Source organism: Ambystoma mexicanum, chromosome 9 (assembly GCF_040938575.1).
Source record: "Ambystoma mexicanum isolate Mex_15411 chromosome 9, UKY_AmexF1_1, whole genome shotgun sequence".
NCBI lineage: Eukaryota > Metazoa > Chordata > Amphibia > Caudata > Ambystomatidae > Ambystoma > Ambystoma mexicanum.
This window is the reverse complement of record NC_090931.1, coordinates 433,329,817-433,352,229: the sequence shown is the minus strand read 5'-3', so window position 1 is coordinate 433,352,229 and position 22,413 is coordinate 433,329,817. Positions and strand designations below refer to the sequence as shown.

General features: G+C 47.4%; 1 protein-coding gene across 15 annotated transcripts in view; it reads right to left on the bottom strand.

The window, feature by feature from the left end:
* The window catches only part of AP2B1 (adaptor related protein complex 2 subunit beta 1), a 1,113,451-nt gene that overhangs the window by 1,079,443 nt on the left and 11,595 nt on the right, over positions 1-22,413 (bottom strand). For 6 of the 15 annotated variants that reach the window (XM_069614911.1, XM_069614900.1, XM_069614901.1 and 3 more), the window contains exons 2-3: positions 9,397-9,495; positions 8,984-9,069 (exon numbers count right to left, since the gene is read on the bottom strand). The gene's annotated coding sequence lies outside the window, so the exon portion shown is untranslated. The remainder of the gene's footprint in view (positions 1-8,983; positions 9,070-9,396; positions 9,496-22,413) is intronic. The other 9 variants (XM_069614904.1, XM_069614913.1, XM_069614905.1 and 6 more) reach the window with 2 other exon arrangements.

Sequence of the window (22,413 nt, the reverse complement as noted above, 5' to 3'; positions counted from 1 at the left end):
AGAATCGGTTGAAAACTCATCTGCAAAAAATTGGAAAGAATACTGATACCCATTGATAACATTGTATATTAAGGAAATGATTGATCAATAGTCTATGAGCAGTGGTTGAACCAATACCTTGTCTGTCGATATACCACTTGTTAGGCTCATCAGGGACTCTGGGTCTACATTGGCAAAACCCTGCAGCAATAAAGTTCTTAGGTTGAACATTTGAGCAATATTTTGCGTGGTTGCGCATCGGAGTAGCAGTCCCCATCCCTCATTTTTGAAGGGGAATTTTTTTATTTTTACTCAAGGGGGGGGGGGGGGGGGGCTCAGCATAAAAAGGCTTGAAGACCACTGCCTTAAGGGAATAATAGCAAAGCAATTAAAAGCACCCCTTTGACGCCGAGGTCAGAAAACTCCTGCTACCGTGCCAGTCCTCTGATACACAAGGCTGCAGAAAAATCCAGACAAGCAAGAAAATAGCTCAAAGCTCAACATCTAACGAGAATGATCATTAGAGAAAAAGAAAAAAAAAACATAAAAAGCATTCACCCCAGATCAGCATAAACCATGATTTAAAAAAAAAAGAAGATATTTTCAAAATTAATGACAAGGATCACTATCCCTAGCAAGCATTCAATAAAGTTTACAGGCAAACTATCTTCAATTAACTGCTATGGTCAAGTGGTTGGGAAAAAAAAAAACAACTGCATTGAAGGGGCAATAAAATCCCTCCGGGAACCTCATCAACCTATATAGAGAATGTGACATAAGTATAAGTGTGACATAAGTATAAGTAGAACATGCAGTAATCCAGAGTCCCTGAATCTTACATTTGTATATATTAATTCATGTAGCGATTTCCCCAAAGTGTTGAACAAACTAAACATAGATGGGGTAGAGCACAAGTCATGGGGTGAATTAGAACACTGTCCCCTGCGCATAAAGGCTGACACAACTAGCCCTACTGCGAACCGAAAAGGCAATGGAAAACGGGGGGTAAACAAGCCATCCATGTGTTCTTTAAAATAAATGGCGTAAAAAGCTCTGCATCACGGGTATAGCATCCGTAACTTCCAGTAGTGAAAAAATAATATTCAAAAGCATTACAATACAAAATGAGTCTTTGAATGCCAGACAATTCGCTTTTCATAGGGGGGGGCAGCTTTACAGAACCTTTTTAGGGGTGCTTTGACCTTGAACTTCACAGAGTACCTAACCTGTACACTTTTCACATTACACAAATCTCAACAATATTTCCCAGCTTGAAAAGGGGGGGCGGAAGAAGGACGTTGAGACTCCTTCAATGTAAATTCAGTTGCTGGACAATTGATGGATGCCACTTTTATTTTGTTGGCTGGTGTTCAATGGCTTAAGTGAAAGCAATGATCAGGTTGCAGGCATTGTTAAGAGAAATAATTAGATGGGGGGGCATCTGTCCACTGTTGGTTAGAGGAGTCTTTTCTCTCCCTTCTACATGAGAGCTTGGATGGCCAATATCTGCAACCATTCTCTGTGTCCAGAATCACAACAGCAAATCTAAGCCCAAAGCACCCCTGTGCCACCAGAAGGAGGAATGCAGGAATAAAAGAAATCATTCTTCAGGGCGTTTCAACCATCCCTAGCCCGAGACTACACCTGGCAGCGTATGCAGCACACCCCGTACCACAAAGCAGCTCAAACAGTCTGCCACACACTTCAAAACTTAGCCAGGCTTCATGCCAGCCAAACAAAACCATGCCACCCTGCTTCAGAATTAAGCAATATTAAAAAGGTGCTGCGAAAGTCACACGCTTCCCACAAGCCACACATCAATCCCCACACAAGGGAAATCAATGCCAGTGGGTGTCTGTGCACTGGCATGCAGCTGTCTGGGCAACTTATTGAAAATTACAAGCACTGTGCCCTCTATATACAATAGACACATTCCGACAGGGGCTATGCGACACTGCAATGTTCTTAAGCAGACGACAGAATCAAATCTGGAGTATTGCTGGGTCCGTGCAACTCCTTCTTTCACAGTAAAGCACTGGAATGAATCTGCTCATACCCACTGAAGGTGTGGTCATGTGTACGAGTTGGATGCACCGTACCAGAGACACAGCAACGTGGCACAGCAAGCACGTGGATAATGGACCACTTTAAGCACCCAGGGATTTTGCAAAGGTTTGTTTAGTACATTAAGCTTCTGGCGTTCAAGCCCACCAACAGTGCCAGCAAGATGGCAATTAGGATTTTCGCCTTTTTTATAAAAATTAAAAAAAAACATTCTTTATAACAACATAGTCACTCTACAGCTGTGGTCTTCAAACTTTTTTGACCCCCGAGCCCTCCCTAAGAAAAAGGTACCTGGCTTGGGCCCCTCTATACACATGGACTCCAAAATATGTATCTGGTTTACAATGGTGCCAAATGGAGGTATGGGTTCCAAACAGCAAATTCTATCAAAATCATTCTTGCAACAACTCAAATTAGAGGGCAAATATTTGTAAACCGCATTCCGAATTTTTTGCTACAGGGGGGGACTAAAAGTAGTGTCGAATATTTATTTCCTACAGTAACGTAGGACATACTTCAGTATAACAACTTGATTACTATCAATGCAGTCACTTGCAAGTTGGACAGTGGCATACTGGAGAACTAGTGTGAAGGGTGGGCCTGCCTTTCAGCCAGCCATCACTACTGGGTTACATTTTTGCAATAGCCAACCACAGGTTTTCTTCCAGCTTTAACCGATATTTAGTCTTTACGGCTGCTAAGTGTTGAAAATCCAATCTTGCAAGGGTACGAGGTGCTGAAAGGCTACAGTACATTGACTGTGCATTTGGATAAAGTGGGAAACTGCATTCTGCAAATATCCACCCAAGGACAATTTTTTGAATTGGCTCTCAAGTAGGTGGTCACTGTGAAGTTCCATTAGTTCCTCCTACGTCTGCTAGGAAAGGCTGAACCACTCAGTCATTGATGCTACAATTGTCCTCTGGAAAGTACTTTTGAGAGTGGTTCTGAGATGGTTTCCCATTAGTTCAGCAACACATGAAAAGATCATACTCCGCCTCCTCAAGAGCATCTGCCAACAATGGAAACGCATCGGAATGCAGACATTAACCCTCCTCCTCCAAAGCTCCAGCTTCTTCTTGGATGCTGAAATTTTTGCGTTCATAGCCAATGATGTGGTTTCTTTTCTGTGCCTTGCGGGGAGAGGTTTAGAAAATGTAGCTTTTCAAAGAGGTCTGTGCCGGTCTGACCGGGCTATAAAGCCCATTGCAGCCTTCCTCCTCCTCAAATTTGTTTTATTTAGGAGCGCCGCATTTTATACCGCTGTATCACGCTTTTAACTTCAATTTTAAAGGAATTTGCTGCTACTAGTTTTTATTTTGTTTAATTTTGAGATTGTATTCCTTAGACTACGTGTTAACTTGTAAATTGTCTTTTGACACTTGATTCAACAACAGCACGATTTAAACAGGGTTTAGTTTCCCTGCTTGCACTGACTGGGAAGTAAACTACACTTCCCAGCAGCCTTGTAGTCTTTGCTGCTATTTCTCTTTAAACCCGGCAGAACGCGCAGGCGCGAAGGAGACAAGACGGTCTGTGCCGGTCCGTGGCCGGGCGTGTCGGCTTCTCGGGGCTGGTCCAAGGTATTGGAGTAAGATGGGAATCCAGGAAGTCTCGGCAGCTATAGAGGTAGCAAGAAACATCTTCCGTAGCACCGAGCTCGCATCTCTTACCACCACTCTCGCAAGTTTGCCCCTTTCCCTCTCCAATAGCCATGACACAGGCTCACTACGTTTACAAGACCCTCTGCCTTGCAGTCTGAACTGCGCTTTCACTCAGGCTCCATCTCCCATAACATCCACGGAACAGCTATTAGAATCCATATCCCCACTGCCACACTGATATTAGTACGAACAACAATAATGCAGTATGCCATACCATCACCCAGCCTACTGGCTCTCTGAACTGTATGTTACTTAATACCAGATCCTTGGTTGGGCACGCTCATGAAGTATTGCCTACATCGAAGAAAACAAATCTCGATGTCTGTGCTAGAACTGAAACGTGGGGCTCTGCTGCTGCTGGCCCCTCACTTCACTTAGCCATTCCAGACGGATACTGCATGCTCAGACAGGACAGAGAGTCAGGGAGGGGTGGAGGTGTAGCCTACATCTTAAGAAAATCCTTATCAGCTTGGAAGATTAAGGGTTACCTTATGGAAGGAATAGAATTCCTGCATATAAAAATTGGGATAAATACTAAAACCACAGTTAATTTTATTCTGATCTATCGCCCACCCTCCTGCTCAGGTAACCGTTCTCTGGCACTCTCTAGTTATCTCCTCCCATTATTGAAACCTAACACCCGCTTCATAGTGCTGGGCGATTTCAATCATTGGCTGGGACCTACTGATGATCATATTGCAGCTGAATTAGCTCAATCCTTTTCTGATTTGGGCTTCAAACAAATGGTTCAAGTTCCTACCCATAACCTGGGTCACACCCTGGATTGGGAATCTGCCATTAATAGTCCATATCACGACGTGATGGTAGCACCCGGTCCTTGGTCAGATCATGCTTTTGTCAATTACTCGACCAGAGTACCTTACATTTCTAAAGTCAAGTTGCTCCACTCTGAAGCGACTTCATATCGTAATATTAAATCCTTGACTCGGGAAAGAATAGAAGCCCTGACATCACAGGTCTCGCCGATCCTGGAGACAGACGACACAGGCGACATAGCCAATAAAATCAAGTCCACCCTGAATCTGGTGGTTAACTCCCTTGCGCCTCTTAAAAATAAAAATAAAAACCTGCAGAAACTAAAAGAACCAACTTATGGTTCTCTCCCGAACTCCAAACCCTTAAAGCTGCCTCTCTTAAGCTATTTTATATTTGGAAAGCTAATCAATCTCAGTCAACACTATCTGACTATAAAAAAAGCATCCAATTCCTACAAAATAGCCATTTTGGAAGCTAAGAAATCTCATCTGGATGCCAGAATCTCACATGCATACTCTAACACCAGGGCATTGCTTAAAATTCTTAAAGAATAAGAGGCGGTTCCAGAGCCCGTAGCATTTACAATCATCAGAAATGATGATTGGTGCACTGATATTCAGAATGCCATGTCAAAGAAACTAGACGGAATTCGTGAAGGTATAGCTACTACAAAGAGTGCATCTGATACACTTGGCACTCACAATGTTGGCAACACATTCATTAAGGAATCCAGACATTCCCATCTTTGATTTCAGTCCTATCTCAGAGGAGGAATTAGCATCCATTATTACCAAACTTAAAGTTACCAACTGCACAGGGGGCCCCTGTGCATCTACTATTATTAAAGCCTACCCTCCTTCATTGGTACAGGCCATATGTAAATGTGTTAACTCCTCTCTTCTCAATGGCGTTGTTCCAGATGAGATGAAGCAAGCATGGGTCACACCCCTCTTGAAAAAGCCTAATCTGGATCAGACTGTCCCTACCAACTATAGGCCGATAACCAACACCCCCTTTCGTCTGAAGATATTGGATAGGGTTGCTTATATTCAAATTGCTCAACATCTTAATTCGCACCCTATCCTCAACCCCTTTCAATCGGGCTTCAGACAAGGCTTTGGTACTGAGACCTGACTACTGGACCTTAAATCTCAAATCCTACAGAGATTGGATAACCAGCAGATTTCACTTCTAATATCTTATGTCGGTAGCTAATTGCTCACAGGCTGCTACCAAATGGCTGCTCTCCTTCTTATCTAATAGATTTAGTAGGGTGTGTGCCGATGAGGCGAAGGCACCGGATATTCAGGTACTCTTTGGAGTCCCGCAAGGAGCCAGTCTATCACCTTGCATTTATAATACCTTCATGGCTCCCTTCTTCGCTCATCTCGCTCAGGAGGGCATATTTTTTTTCTAACTACGCAGATGATACACAATGTGTCATCCCTCTCGCGGGTCAGCACGACTGGGATGAGAGTGAACTTAATCGCACATTCTCCATTATTGAAAAATGGATGATGCTAAATAACCTGGCACTTAATCGCGATAAGACTGAATTTATGGTGGTGGGATCAGAGGGCATTTGAGCCAAACTTGATCCAGCCTATAAGCACTTCCAGCTAGGGGAAGTTCAGATCCCCAATCTCCCTAAAGTAAAAATTCTGTGAGTGGTCCTGGATCAGTCACTTAATATGAAGCCCTACGTAGCCAGTAAAGTCGCATCCGCCACCTACTACATTAAATTACTGGCCCACCCGAGACCATTTATCTCCAAACAGAATGCCGAGTCTATTGCCCGAGCTATTGTAGGAGCCAAACTTAATTATTGCTGCAGTCTGCTAGCTGGCTCCAGCAAATCTACCATTAATCGCCTTCAGGTGGTTCAGAACAGTGTGGTTAGAGTCGTAGCTGGCCTCTCTTATAGGTCCCATGTTTCGGAAGCATGTCGAGCCCTGCATTGGCTCCCTGTGGAGGCTCGGATATCCTTCAGACTCTTGGTTATTACCTTCAATTGCCTCATGGGTACTATGCCACCTTACTTACAAAAGGTACATAGAACATGCCTTAAAGATCTACTCTCTAATAACCAAAATCTTCTCTACCAGCCAAGATTTAAAACCAAAAAAGCGCTACTGAGTGCCTTTGCGTTTGTGGCCCCGGCACTCTGGAATGCTCTGCCCAGCCATCTGAGAGGCTCTTCAGTTCTGAGCATCTTTAAAAAGGGTCTTAAAACCTTCCTCTTTAATTAGTACTTCATTTGCTAGCCTCTGTCTGGCACCTCCCTGGTCCTAGGACAGGATAGGCTTGTTTTTTGTCACGTCTGTCTATTGTTCGCACCCTCACATCCATGGGTCTATGGATGCGCATTATAAATGTAGTAAAGTAGCTTTTCAAAGAAGTCGCCATAATAAGCGAACAGTACAAGCCAGTGTGAATCACACAGGGGCTTTTTCGTCTGGTCCAGGGGTCTGCAACCTTTGGCTCCCAAATGTGTTTGGACTACCATTCCCATCCGGCCTGTACAGCGTAGTCAATGTCAGGAGATCATGGGAATGGTAGTCCAAACACATCTGGGAGCCAAAGGTTGCAGACCCCTGGGCCTCTGGTCTAAACCCAGGAGAAAGTGTCTCACTTTGTTCCTAAGTTCCTAAACACAATTTAAAACATTTCCCCCTGGAGAGCAACCTGACCTCTGTGTGAAACGAAGCATCATGTTCAGCCCCCATTTCTGCACATAATGTGGCAAACAGACGGGCTCTTGTGCGTTGCATCTTAATAAAATGTACAATGTTTACAACAGAAGTCAGCACCTCTGAGAGTCCATTCCCCATATTGCGCACAGGCAAAGCTTCCCGGGGATGACGCAGTGTGTCCACAATATATGTGGAGCTACTACCAACACTTTGGCTTATAACCCAGTTCTAGCACCAGACATTGAAGAAGCACCATCCAAGCAAATACCAACACACGCCTCCCACTTTAGGCAGTGGGAACTTAGGAAGTAGTAGTTAATGTCAAGGACTATAGATGCAGTTGCTCTGCCCTGAATTGGTTTACAAAATATATTTCTCCAATATTTCAAGCACGATATCAATTCTGTACTGATAAGAGGACAGGTCAGGGATGTGGCAGAAAATTGTGGTGTTAGACACAAGGATACTTTTGCATTTCTCTGCTGCACCGTCACTAAGCACTACCCGGTTGACAGTGAGAAGTAGGCAGAATTACTCTCAGCTTCTGTAAAGGGCCTCCCCCCCCCGATAATGTGGTAAGAAGCTTCCAAAGCATTTGTAGGTACGGAGGCCATGTTTTAACTGTGTCTTTTTGCTCGTGTATGCCTTGCAGCTTCCGTACAAACAAATCCCTGGTCTTTTTTGCTACTGTTTTGTTTCCAAATGCTGCCTTAATAGTGTTGGCTTCAGGCTTGCTAATGTAGCGCCACAAATCACACACTGCAGCTTAACTTGTCAGCAACTGCGATCCATGTGAACCCAAAATGCAAAAAAATACATATTTCTGTGTTTTTGCATTTCTCGTGTCCATTTCCACCTCTCCTTCCGCTTTTCATTTGAAATTCCTACCATCACTTTTCTGCATATTAAAGCCCGAACACCAAAAAGATTATTTTTCCGTCCGTTTTTGTATTGGCTTTCAGTGTGTAAATCACATACTGCCCCCCCTCTTTCCCCACCCGCTCATTAACTCATCAATCGGGGGGAGACCCCCCAAACTCCCAATTTCCCCTCCCAACCCCAAACACACACATCCTACCCACATACAGTCCAAAACTCACCTCTACTTCCTGTGACGACTCTGCTGGGGCTCACAGTGCCTGTCATCCCCTGCGCGCACTCGTGAGAGACAGGGGTTTGACAAGTATGATGGTTTCATTTAGAAAGACCGCTATGTGAGGTCACAGAGCGGTCTTTCTAAATCAACCCCACCAGCCCCCAATCGGTACAGTGAAAAAGATCTTTTCACTTAGTACCAACAATCCATCTAAAAAAGGAGCCCGACTCTGAAAACACTGCAAACCCCTCCAAGTTAATTTGTCACATTATTTTTTTTTAAACCCAATTCAAGTTTTCAGGAGTTAAAAATACTTTAAAAGATTTAAATTGACAAACACCACATAAGATTTAAAAACGAACCACGTGAAAAGTCTGGAGAAAAAAAAAAAATAAATAAAGTCATCCCCAAACAAAACCATGTTACCAGCTTGGGGGGGGTGGGGGGGGAGAAAGATAAAAAAGAAAACGCTGCAGACATGGGTCAGAAATGCTGCTTGGATTAAAAAAACACCACATTGATACAAGTCTCAGAAGACTCCATGTTCAGATCATGAAGTTCTAGCTCCAATTTTTTGTTGAAATGTGGTCCTGGACTAGGCCACAGATTGGCGGCGAAAACCACACCTGGATGCACATTGCAGAGGGCTGATATAAACCTTCAGTACTTCTACTCAACCAATGTTACATTGGGAAAAAAGATATCCTTACCTGCCTGTGTGGCTGGGTCAAATGCTTCACTGGATTTTTCTTGCTGAGACACAGGTAGTTAGTTTGACACACTTGGAGCGATGCTGCTGCAATGAAAAGAGTTAGTCAAGGATGCATGGGTCTACCTGAGACTTCAAAAATGAGCATGGGTTAAAACCAGCTCTTGTGTGTTAGGCATCAGCTAGTAAGCAGGACGTAATGTTGGGAAACCAGGAGAGAGTACACAGTGCACTGTAAAATGCAACTCCCACATGAGACGTGAACTTTCAGTACCGCCCAAACTGGACATGATAAAGGAACAGCCTCAAAAATAGGTTTGAAATCCCCGATTGTGACTCCTACTATACCTGTCAAATTACCCCACCATCACCCATAGCAAAATACAGGTCGTTTTTAAAAAAAGACATTCTTACTGTCGGCAAGTCCTAATAGAGACGTCAGGATTTTTTATGGTGCCATTGCTGCTGGGGACTTTGCTGTACAAGATGGGATGATTGAGCCAATTTGTGTTCCTGAAATTGAAAAAGTACAATAAAAAATATTATAGGCGTACCAGAATGACATACCAATATTTGCACACTACACTCTGCCAGTCGGCACACATTCTCCCCTGCACACAAAAGGGACCTAGGGTGCAAGGTCCAACTGGGAAATCTCCAAAGTTCCCTATAGGACAGTCCACCCCAGCTGGCAGAGAGAGCAGTCAGAGCACATATCTGAAAACGTGACATACTCCGTCACAGAGACAAAATAAATAATAAATAGAGTGAGCAAGAGAAAGAGCATCAGCTGGTTATATTTTACCCTTTCTACTCCCTACCTAGAACAGTTGAGAAGTCCAGCCTGCTGGCATTTCAATCATTCATCAACATATCGTACATAGAATACGACACAGTAGTTCTTAACTCACGGAAACATCGAGTAATAGCCATATAGCTTATACTGCAGTTAGGTGACAGCGCTGACATGGCAGTAGACTGCCGCGGCTGCCATGCCAGACACGAGGGCCCCTGGTTTCTCTGCAACATATGGTGCCATTTGCAGGCGAAGGCCTGGCACCCACAGCAGGATGAAATACATTCATTGCAATTTAAATCACTTCTATGGCAGCGGTGCACCCAAAGTACTGTTGGTAATGTAGTGATTTTAGTACATCAAGGGATGCATAGACTTGCTCTATAGTAGATGGCTTCCGGGGTAGCTCAGCAGGTTGACAGACCATTGCCGAGACTGTGTTTAAGGTTGAATTTAACCAAAACAATAAAAACAAAAAAATATATGCAAAACTTGTTAATCAAATGACTGTTTGCAATTACTTATAAAAAAAAAAAGGAAGTGCTATAAGATATGTGTTTGGCCAAGGGTATTTTTGCCTCCGTTTGGCACCCATGACCCCAGTTTAATTTCCTAATAACTGCTGTCAGCACAACAGAAGCATTTATTTGTAAACATAACATCTTTATAAATATAACCGGAGATAAAACACAAAGCATGGGACACACAAATTAAAAAAAAAGAGTATTGGTGTGGTGCTCAGGAAAAAGAAAATAATAAATAAATAAAAAACACACATCTCAAAGAAAACTAGTGAATGCAAGGTTCAGCAGCGTTTGAGTTTGGAAAGGACTTTTTTCCTCTTAATATTTAAAACGCACATTTGAACAATTATGCGTCCAGCATGTAGAATGCCTGCTTAGTGACCACCCCCCTCCCCACCACAGTTATGTTCATGGCCCATTGATGTGGTGTCCCTTTCAGGACAGAAAAAACAAACGGGGTGAGCAAACAGAGCCAGGAAATGTACGAGTGACGGCTGGGGAAAGGAGCACTGCTTAGATTAGGTCACCGAGCCCCCAGCTTCCCTCTGCAAAGCTGGGGGCCTGGGTAAAGCCTGGTCATGGCTGAGGCAGGCCGGGTCCCGAGATCCAGCCAGACATCTGATGCCGGATCTCGGACCCGGCCAGCGCCGTCCCATGGACCACAGGGGTGACGAGGCAGAGGGACAGCCAAAGCAGGGGGACCAGTGTTGTATGATATCTGGCTCCCTCACGGCAGATTGCGGAGCTGGACATCATACAACACATGCAATGCATGCTCCTGTCGCCGCTCGCCTCTTCATCCCCCCATGGTCAAGCAAGGTGGGGGCACAGAGGGAGAAGGGCGCAGGGGGAACTAGCATTGCAGTGATCCGCCCCCCCCTGCTCACCTTTCCCCACGCGTTAATCTTCGTGGGTCCAAAGGGGGAGAGGGAAGCATAGGGACCGACAAAGGCCTGAAACGCTTGCTTCCCGGCACACCCTTCCCGGCACACCCTCCAACTGTGGTGTGGCCGTCTGAGCCGAGAAGCGGCATCCCTTACCAGGCAATAAGATGCTCATGGTACCAGCAGGAAGCAACAACGCAGCGTGGACACAGGAATGCAGGAAAGCGCACGTCCAGGCTTTATTTATTTCCTGTGCCCCCATCACGTTGCACTGACTGAGCATGTGGGGCCCAATTTCTTTTTTCTCTTTTCTCGCTGTCCTGGATCACACGCCCCACAGATTGAAGACCTCTGCCTACAGTATGGCTATTTTTTAGGGCTAAATACTCAATTGTTATCTTGATGGCAAGACTATATAGGAGTTTGCATTTTCACTGTAGATTAGTAAAGCAACATGACTTCCGATGACTTCCGTCCATGGAACCCCTTTGTGTTAACATCCAGTAACCAAGCTTGGTTTTTCTGTCAATCCAGGGGGAGCGGGATATCTGGCATAAAAACGACCATACACACTCTGAATGTAAAAGCGGTTTCTTTAAAGCATTTTGTGGAACATTTGTAAATGTCAATAAACAAAGCGTATCCTTGTGCTGAATATTCTAAAAGCTTCGATCAGAGGAAAAATCATTTGTCACCAGAAATGATCTTCGCAAGGGAAAGCTCATTTGTGCTCTGAATTTGGGAAAAGATTCAGTGGAATGTGTCCTCTTATTAAGCACCCGATACAATAAACTGACGAAAAACCGTACACATGCACAATTGATACAATTGTCTACCCCAAATAAAATGCATACAGGTGTGAAAACTCATGTGTGCACTGACACTGGGAAACTGTTTGTTCAGAAGGGAGTTCTTACTATCCAAGATTACTTGAATGTTACATCTAGCACATGCTTACCTGCTACTCTGAGGTGGGACTAGCCCCGTTTTTCCCTGTTATTGAATGTTACATCTAGCACTTCCTTACCGGCTACTCTGATGCGGGACTAGCCCTACTTTACCAGATTACTACTTTAATGTTGCATCTAGCACATCCACACCCGCTACTCTGATGCGTAATTAGCCTTAATTTGCTGTATCGCCTGAATATCGTATCTAGCATACACACCCACTGCCAGCCTCCAGCGGCCTCTCTAGGTATCCATCCTACACCTCAGCCCTCCTCAAACTGTACAATGCGCCTTAGCAAGAATCAAACGGCCAACCTACCATACCTCCTCATACCCTTATTACACCTCACCATTTCTACTTCTACTTTAACCATGTACCCAGCAGAAAACGCACCCTGTCCGACCTCAGAAAGAAACATCAGGCTTCGAGCCAGATTACCCCGCCTCTTCGAGCCCAATTACCAGAAGAAGTTCATAAAATCTACCTTACGACACCCTAAAGTATGCCCCAACTTAACTACACACTCAATAGCTCCACCCAACCCAAACTCATCCCTATAACAATCCAGGACACACCCAACACAACTACTCTATCCGGAGCCTTAATCAACGCTAGATCACTAGTGGCCCACGCCACAGAAATAGCAGACACCCTATCCACCAACAACCTTGACCTCCTGGCGATTACCGAAGCATGAAGCAGCAGGCCCAGCACTCAATAGCCATCCCTGAAAACTACCAAATAATCGGAATGGACAGACCCAATAACAGAGGAGGCGGACTGGCCATCATAGCTAAGACTGATCTTGAGCTAAGACTATCGACCCAATCACCTCTCAAATCCTGCAAACTCCTCACAGCCAAATTGCCCATCTCCAACTGTTTTACCTTAACCATCCACCCGATTTATAGGCCACCCGGCCCCATTGGCTCATTCGAGGCAGACTTATCCAGCCTCTTAGCCAACAACACAAAGGAAACCTCTCAAATACTATTACTAGGCGATCTGAATCTTGGTCTGAATGATCCTGATGACAAACCAGCACAAGCTATAGCCAACATGCTTGCTGAACACGCAAAAAGTGCTCACCCCTACCCACAACAAAAAGGTAGGACCTTGGACGGATCGCCACACTGAACTGCGATACCACCATCACCAAAACTACTCCTCAACACTGGACAGACCACCATCTCATCGACTTCACTCCATCACTCTATAAAGAAGCATGTGGAAAAAGAAACCATGGCACCACCACTGCCCACTAGACCAAAAAGAAAATAATAACATAACTCCTGACAACCTCCTACCACTATTGCTGCCAACCCTTAATGCTCTCCATGACAAAATATACCCAGAGTGCCCAGTAGAAAGTTATAACAATGCTATGAAGAAAGGACTAGACACTATTGCCCCCTAAAATTGCAAAAGAGCAAACAACAAGCCCACCTCAACGCCTGGTTCACCCCCCCATCTGAAACTATGAATGCAAAAAAGGAAACTAGAAACTCAATGGCGCAATACCCCAACAGAAGAGAACAAACTACAACAAACTTTTAGCAAATAACTACAAAAAAGAAATCCTACTCAGCAAAAAGAACCCCTTCATTGATAGAATCAAAAACTCCAGCTCCAATACGAGGGAACTATTTGCTACCCTAAGGGAACTGGAATCCCCCATACCCCCACCAGATAACATAACTAAAGACAAACAATGGTGCACAAGCGTCCAAAATGCCCTAAGTAACAAAATCAAAACTTTCCAAACTAAAATTGCACAAAAAAAAAAAATAAATATAAAGAAAAGACTCCCAGGCCACCAGGGGGCGCAGGCAAGATGGCAGCCTGATCCTACAGCTCCCTGTGAAGCCTCGGAAAATCAGCAGTCATGCAGTATTAAATCTCCAAAACCCAGCAGAACGTGAGATTCGGGTGTCTGAACCCGTGAGGAGCCCACCGGTCCTTCTTTGGCGTTTGGAGGCCCCCCCCAAGCCTGAGATAGCTCGTGATACGTTGCAGGGCTTCCCCTCCCCCACCGGCACCAGCGGGAGAGTCGGCCGCAAGGCTTTGCACCAGCTTGAGTGGGAAGGAGCCCAGCACCCCACCGGGGCCGCTCGCAGAGCGCGGGCGGTTCCCCCAGGATATCACCGAGGAGGAGCCCTTCTAACTTCAGGCGGGCGCCCCCCACCCCCATGATCCATATCGCCTTCCGCTCCGGTGGGCGAGGAAGAGAAGTGCCCCGCGGCCCTCCAGCTGGCAGGGGGTGGTGCCTGTCCGCTGCGCTCCCCCGTCCCCCTGCGGGGACTGTGGAGCACTGGCTTGGGCCGACGCAGGAGCGTGCCCGGGGCCCCTTCAAGCGGCGACACCGTGGGAGATACGGACAGCAATACCCCACGGGACTCCGCTCCCTCCCAGGTGAGGCCCCCCCTGGTCTCCCGGATCGGAGCAGGTGGACGCTCAGCCCGCTCTTCCCCCCCCTGGTGCTGAACCACAGGGGGCCAGGATGGACACCAACCAACACCAGCTGGGTGCACTTTGGTCCCCCTGGCCAGCCCCACCCCCAGTTTGGGCTGACGCGGGAGCGCGCCCGGGGCCCCACCCCTTTTTCCACTAATTTGAGCTGCAGGCGTTGGACTGCCCACGCAAGTACATAGGAGTACACCAGACTGCCTCTCAACCACCCTAGACTTGCTGAAGCCCACTCCGGGTCTCCCACACACGCCGCTGCGACTGGGAGGGCCCTGGGGAGACCCCCATTGCCTCCCCCATCTGCTGGGCCACATTACAGAGGCGCTATCAGGGTTAAGAGGTGGACTACAGGCAACCCCCAGGCGCTATTTTGCCCCCCTCACCAAATAGGGCAGGTGCAGGGTAAATAAGAAAGGACAAGGTGAATACAGGAGCAGAGAATCCTGGTCTTCTCAACCTCAAGACCCCTCGGGAAACCACAGGGAGGACTCAGGGAAAGCGCCTAATCAGCCCCAGGGAACCTGTTTGAGCCCAAGACACCACTTGCGAAGGTCCCCTGACAGCTGAAAAGATCGTGAACAGCAACAGGGCCACAATAAGGACTGAGGAGAGGTGTTGATCCCGACCCCCTGAGGGTGCACACGGAGGTGCGCCAGCTACACATCGGGGGGCAGCCCGCGGCGGAAGTGGTAGAATAGACCCTGGTGGTGGGGAGAACCCACGAAACACGCGAGGAAGCCAAGAACGTTTGGGGGGGCACAGCACCACAGGAGTTGGAAGGAACTCTAGCCAAATACCAATTTACACCAGGATAACCAGATATGGAGACTGGTCCCTCCCTCACGCCAGCCCCGGACCTGCATGCCATCCAGGGCAGCATCCGAACAATCTTGGACCAAATACGAGGGATGAGGTCCGATATGGGGGCCAAACTGGACGCCCTCACCACAAAGGTTTCAACATTGGAGGACCGAATTGAGGGGGTCGAAAACAACCAAGCCTTCACCGACCTCTTAGAGGCACCGACGGAGGCTAGATTCAAGGAGATGCGGCGCCGCAAGGAGAACCTCCGCCTGAGGGTCGATGACATGGAGAATCGCGAGAGGAGGAATAACCTACGGATCTTTGGCCTGGTGGAGGCGGAAGGAGAGACTCAGGAAGGGCTGGAAGGCAAGGAACAGGACATCATCAGGATTGTCCTCGGAATTGATTCTGGGGAAACGGTCTTGATCGACAGGACCCACCGAGGGGGTGGGGGCGGTAGAGGTCTGCGCTCTGTACTGGCAAGATTCCACTATTACAGGGACAAGGCCAAGATCTTGGAAAGGGCAAAGAACTTGAAGGATATTCAATATGGGAACTCGAGAGTGACAATTTTCCAGGACCTTTCAGCATTTACACTTCAGATGATGCTGGGGCCATTACCAGATGGCTGCAGGGCAAGGGTGTCCGCTATCGCTGGGGTCACCCATTCTACCTAGCTTTTGGAGTGGCAGGGTGAGAGGCACCAACTTTTAACGGAGGAAGATATCCTGAGAGCCACTGAGGACCTGGTGGGAGCCACAAGCACATCCCGGGTTCGAAGTGGAGACGGGGGAGACCACAGCCGTGCCTCACAGGGCCCTGACCTAGCTCAGGGGAAGCTCAAGGTTAAGGGGGCACGAATGTTCCAGAAAACCCGACACCCCCCCACAGACCGCGGGGGGCCCACATGAGCACACTCAGAATATCATGAAAAGCACCACTTTAACAAAGTTGTTTTTGTGGCTTCTTTGAGGTCCTAGCGATCGAGGAGGGGGGTGAATCGAAATTGGGGTTGTTTCATGTGTTGCCACGGTTGGCGAATGATTCTTGTTTGGTGGAGGGGGGGGGAATGTGAAGTTACATGATGGGAAAGGTGAGGAGTTATGCAGCTCGAAGTTCTCAAGCTTCACTCCCAAGTTCAAAGGACACCATGGGGCCTGCAGGAAACGAGACCCCGTGGAGGGGCTCAAAATGAGGGGGGTGAACTGCCTCCGTATGGCCGGGGGGGGTGGGAGGGGCAGAGGGCTCTCGGGGAACCCCGAAAAGTAAATGTTATTGGGGGGTATCCTGGAGACAAAGATGGGAAGACAAGTTTTGCTGTTAGCGACCCTGGCGGTTCGTCGACTAACTCCGACACGAGTTGGGTGAAGGAGACAAACACCTTGTTGGATGGAGGGGGGGCGGTATAGGGAGGGGGAAGGGCACAGGGTAAGGGGAACAACACGACATGGGACAACGATAGGTAGTCAGCCTGTTGCCTCCCGAATTAAATGTATGACCTTGTAAAAACAGCAATGTCGCTGGATCAACTCCGTTACTCTTTGAAAATATATTATTTTTTTTTTAAAGAAAATGTTCTTGGCGTACATATTTTTAAAGTTACAAGATACGGACCCGGGAGTTCACACGGCCATCTTAAAAGGGCATGGGCAACGACGACCATGGTTGAAGGTCGAGTCGGCACGCTCAACGTAAAAGGCCTGAACTCTCAGAATAAGCGCTCCCTAACAAGCAATATGTTTCGTAAGCAGAAACTCCTCGTTCTCTTCTTGCAGGAAACATACTATAGGAGGGGGGCAAAGTCGACGATAAAGGGGAAGGAAATAGGCAGGAATTTTTGGGCCTCTTTGGTAAATCAATGCATCTTACAGATGTGGAGACGAAAAGGGGCTTTGGGGGCAGATTCATTGGCATAAAGGGGCTTTCTCAGGGGAGACGAATTACCCTGGCCACTATATATGCACCTAACACTGGCCAGGTTAAAATCATCCATAGGGTATTTTCAGGTCATGGACGAATGGGAGGAGGGGGAAATGATTCTTGGGGAGACTCTAACCTCATTACGGATCCCCGGGTAGACTGGTGGACCGCTAAAGGGGTAGGGACAAAGGAACCCACGAAGGAGAACCTCGCAATGAGGGATATTCTGCAGGAGTACTATTGGGTGGACGTCTGGCGAAAGTGTCATCAAGGGCCTGGAGGGTACACATTCTTCTCTCCCCCACACCAAACGTATACTAGAATCAACCTACTATTGGTATCAGAGGAGGGAGGAGGGGTGATGAGCGACCCATCGGTGAGTCCGTCACCTGGTCAGACCCTGATCTACTAGTCATGGACTGGCGACTACAGGAAGCATCGAAGTCATAGAGATGGCATTGCAATGATACTCTCCTGAGAGACCAGGTATTTAGGGAATTCCTGCAAGGGGAGATTGAGGCCTACTTCATAACTAACGACACAGGGGAAACACCGATGGTCACAGTTTGGGAGGCTGCCAAAGCCACTTTCCGGGGCCTCCTCATAGCAGAGGGCTCTAGGAAAACGAGGGAATGGGCCCTAATTGAAATCGGGGCTGCGGGAAGACTTGCGAGCCCCGAGGAAACAGCTCACTATGGCAGACATAGATCGCCCAACCCTCCTGGGGGAAATGAGAGAAAAGCGGCAAGCTCTGCATACAGTCCTGATTGGCGAAGTGGTTAAAAAAATGAGATATGCCAAGCAGAGATACTACGAAAAGGGAGACAGAGTGAGGACCCTTCTAGCACATAGGGTGAGGGGGAACAGGACGGACAGACGGGTTGAGGGAGTTAAGGAAGGGGGAGGTAATATTCAAACCAAAACTGAGCATATAACAGTCCTTTGAGGGGTTCTACCAAAAACTATACAGCAAACAGGAGGGAGGGACCCTAGATGAGCACCGAAAATATCTAGAAGATCATCCTATCCCGCGCATTACAGAATTAGAGAGGGAGGTCTTAGAGGGGGACATCACGGAGGAAGAGGTGGAGCAGGCCATCAAGAGACTAAAAGTAGGTAAAGCCCCATGGGGGGGGGTGGATATACAGCTGATTTCTTTAAACAATACCAAGCGGTTCTGATACAGCCAATGACTAAGCTGTTCAACCAGATTAGGACCTGAGAGACCATCCCGCCAACATTCTTACAAGCTTTGATTACGGTCATACCAAAACCAGGTAAGGATCCTACAGACTGTGGCTCTTATAGACCCATTTCACTCTTAAATGTGGACGCAAAAATATTCACCAGAATCCTGGCCACACGCCTGGAGAGGTGCCTCGCCCGATTGATCCACCCAGACCAAGTAGGTTTTGTACTCAACAGGCAGATCGCTGATAGTATGCGCAAAACCTTGCACATACTGAGCTCGAGAGAGGTTAGAAAAGAGGGCGCCCTTCTCCTATCCCTGGATGCAGAAAAGGAGTTTGACAGAGTGAGCTGGTCTTTTATGAAGGGGGTCGTGTCGTCCCTGGGGATGGGGCCGCGATGGCAGGGGTGGCTCTCCGCCCTTTACTCCAATCCCTCAGCAAGGGTAGTGGTCAATGGAGGAGAATCGGCAATGTTCCCACTTGAGAGGGGAACCAGGCAGGGCTGTCCTCCATCTCCCCTCATTTATGCACTGGTGATGGAACCCTGGGCCATAGCGATTAGAGATAACGAGAAGATCAAAGGCATAGGGATGGGGGACTTAAATTGCAAAGTGAGTCTATTTGCAGATTATGTACTGCTCTACCTTTCTAATCCTTCCCAGTCGGTTCCCGCACTCCTTGATAGCTTAGAGCAATATGGGGCCCTCGCGGGCTACAAGGTTAACCTGGGGAAGTCGGTTGCATTCGTGGCAGGGCAGCTCAATGAGGTGGATAGACAATATATTGCGGATCTCCCGTTTTGAACCCAGGAGGAGGGCTTGTGTCACTTGGGGATCCAGATACCGCCAAACTTAACAGACCTTTTTACAGCCAACTACCCACCCCTGTGGTCTGCAATCAAACGAGATGTGGAAAATCCGGTTTATCCTGGATGGCTCGACTCAACTCAATTAAAATGGTAATCCTCCCCAAATTCCTTTACCTGTTCCAAATGCTCCCAACCCAGATACCAAGGCCATTTCTCCTCAAAATCAGACGCGCCCTCTTGCGCTATCTCTGGGCGAGGAAGTCCCATAGAATTGCCTATGACGTACACACAAGGTCGAAAGACGAGGGGGTCGGGGGGTGAACTTCCCAGACCTAGACACATACTTTAAAGGCAGCCCAACTGAGAATCCTGGTTGATCACTTTGCACAGGGCACAAAGAAAAGAAACAATGGGTAGCCTTGGATAACAAGCTCTTTGCTCCGGTTACCCTCGACGAATGGCTGTGGTTCCCTAAGAGACGTATTCCGAGGAATATCCTGAACCATCGAGTCCTGGGGGTACTGTGGTCCATATGGAAAGAGGATGGTTACTTTAGATGGCTCACGACATGGCCCTCGCCTTTGAGCTAAATTTGGGCTCCTCCACTGATTGATGGGATTGACGAACCACTAGCTTTTCAGAAATGGTATGAGGCGGGTCTGAGCAGAGTAGGACAGATTTGGGTTGACGGTGTGTTCATCTCCCTCGGGGACCTCCAGGGCCTGGGCAACCTCTCTCCATTCCGATTCTTGCAACTCAAAGGGGCCCTCACCGTAAATAAATGGGGAGACACCCTTAGGAGGGACCTAACAGACTTCGAGAAATTCTTGATTACGCACAAAGGTACCAAAGGGGTAATATCCAGGCTTTACGGCCTCCCGTTACTGTCCACTCCGAGGGATCCTCCCCCGGCCCAGGTGCAGTGGGAAAAAGACCTAGGTACACCCATCACCGATAGGAGGTGGACCAAGATGTTTAGACAGGCTAACCGCTCCACAGCGGCACCCAGTATCGCCATCAGGCCTTGAAATTAATCCACAGATGGCATTACGAGCCACAGAGAATATCCAGAATGAGGAAGGGCTATGACCCACATTGTTTGAAGTGCCGCACTGAGCGGGGGGACTATGTACACATGGGGTGGAAATGTCGGGTGGCACAAACCTATTGGAATTAAGTCCCGTCTTGGATAAAGGAGGTGGATGGTATCGAAAGAACTCTATCCCCATGGTTGGTCCCGTTTGGCATTGAGGTTGAGGGAGGCCTGAAAGTGACACATGACCACATTATACAGGTCATGCTGGTGGCGGCTAGGTGTTGTTGGGCTCAGAGGTGGAAGGCTCCCCAACCTCCAGGGAAAAGGAGTGGGTTGTTAAACTCTGCGCCATATACGACATGGAGTTCCTTACCACTTGATTGACGAATCCCAGACCAATATTGAGGGTCTGTGCCTCCCCTTCTTTGACAAATATGGGAGGGCAAACTGAGCTCAAAAGAATATCTCAGAGCTACCACTTGAGTTGTGGACCAACCTCACTGGACAAGGCCCCCAAGGATTGGGGGGGGGGCTGACGAGCAGGTGGATTCTGCCCTGGGGCCTCTGGCCCTTTGTTTTGAGCATCTACATAAGAACTGACTGCACACTATTCGCAATACAATGCATTGTACTGGACCCTTGCCGTATCTGTTCTTTTATGAACCATGACGGGGGAGACGGAGGGGGGGGATTGTGTGGGGTAAAGGTTGTGTACGTATTCGGATTCCATTTTTGAGGATGTATGATTGTTTTATTAAATGTCATAACCCAAATGTTTCAATAAAACTACATTTTCAAAAAATAAATAGACTCCCTAACCACTAACGACTCACCTCCTAGTAATCCTGCCAAAATAACTAACCCACCAGGCCCGAATCTCTTCAGATTCGCTAAAATCTCCATACCAGAAACAGAAAGGGTCATCGCTTCGCTCAAACCCTCCAATTGCAAAGGCGACCACTGCCGACCCCAGATAATAAAGGAGGCTGCCAGGGATTTAGCTCCCTGGCTAACCAAACTGATCAACGCATCCTTCTCCTCCAACACCATACCAAGCAATCTCAAACAATCCTGGGTTCTGCCGCTCCTCAAGAAGCAAACCCTAGACCCCGCTATCCCCACCAACTACAGGCCCATCACTACGGTGCCATTCCTGTTAAAGATAATAGACCGTAGCATAGCTACAAATTCAGCAATATCTAGAAACCCACAAACTCCTAAGTGCCCGCCAATCTGGCTTCAGACCGCAACACGGCACAGAAACTGCCTTAATCGACCTTAAAACCCAGATTAATGAGATTAACGACAAAGGAAACACTGCCATGCTTCTCCTCCTCGATCTGTCGGCGGCCTTCGACCTGGTAGATCACACAGTCCTGTGCAAATACCTTGCCCCGGCTGCCCACTTCTCAAAAGAAGCCATAGCCTGGATCCAATCATTCTTGGACAATAGAACCATGAGAGTCTTCTCCTCAGCAGACCCTATCAAAATAACCTGCAGTGTTCCCCAGGGCTCCTTATGTCTCCCCTACCCTCTACAATATCTTTACCAAGCCCCTATTTGACAAGTTGGATAGATTGGGTGTCTCATACATTAATTATGCAGATGGCACCCAGATCCTCATACCCCTTTCGGGCAACTTCGACTCAGATACAGCCTTGGTAAACAAAATATACCTCATCATTCAGGCATGGATGGCCACACACGGCCTATGCCTGAATGATGAGAAAACCAAAATCCTGCTCCTTGGATCCAACGCCAACCTAAAAAAAAAAAAACTCAGTCCTACAAGGCTTTTAACATTGATGGCAACACTATCACAGTTGCCAAAACAGTGAAAACTCTAGGCTTTCACCTTAACTCAGCCCTGTCACTAAAAAAACAAGTTAACTCACTAGCATCTTCTACCGCTTACAAGTGCAAGCTTATCAGTGCAAGTTGAGCATTCCTCTCCCAAGCTAGCTGCATCACCATTGCCAATGCCCTAATACTTTCCAGACTCGACTATTGTAATGCCATGTACCTAGGAGCCAACAAATACATAACAGACA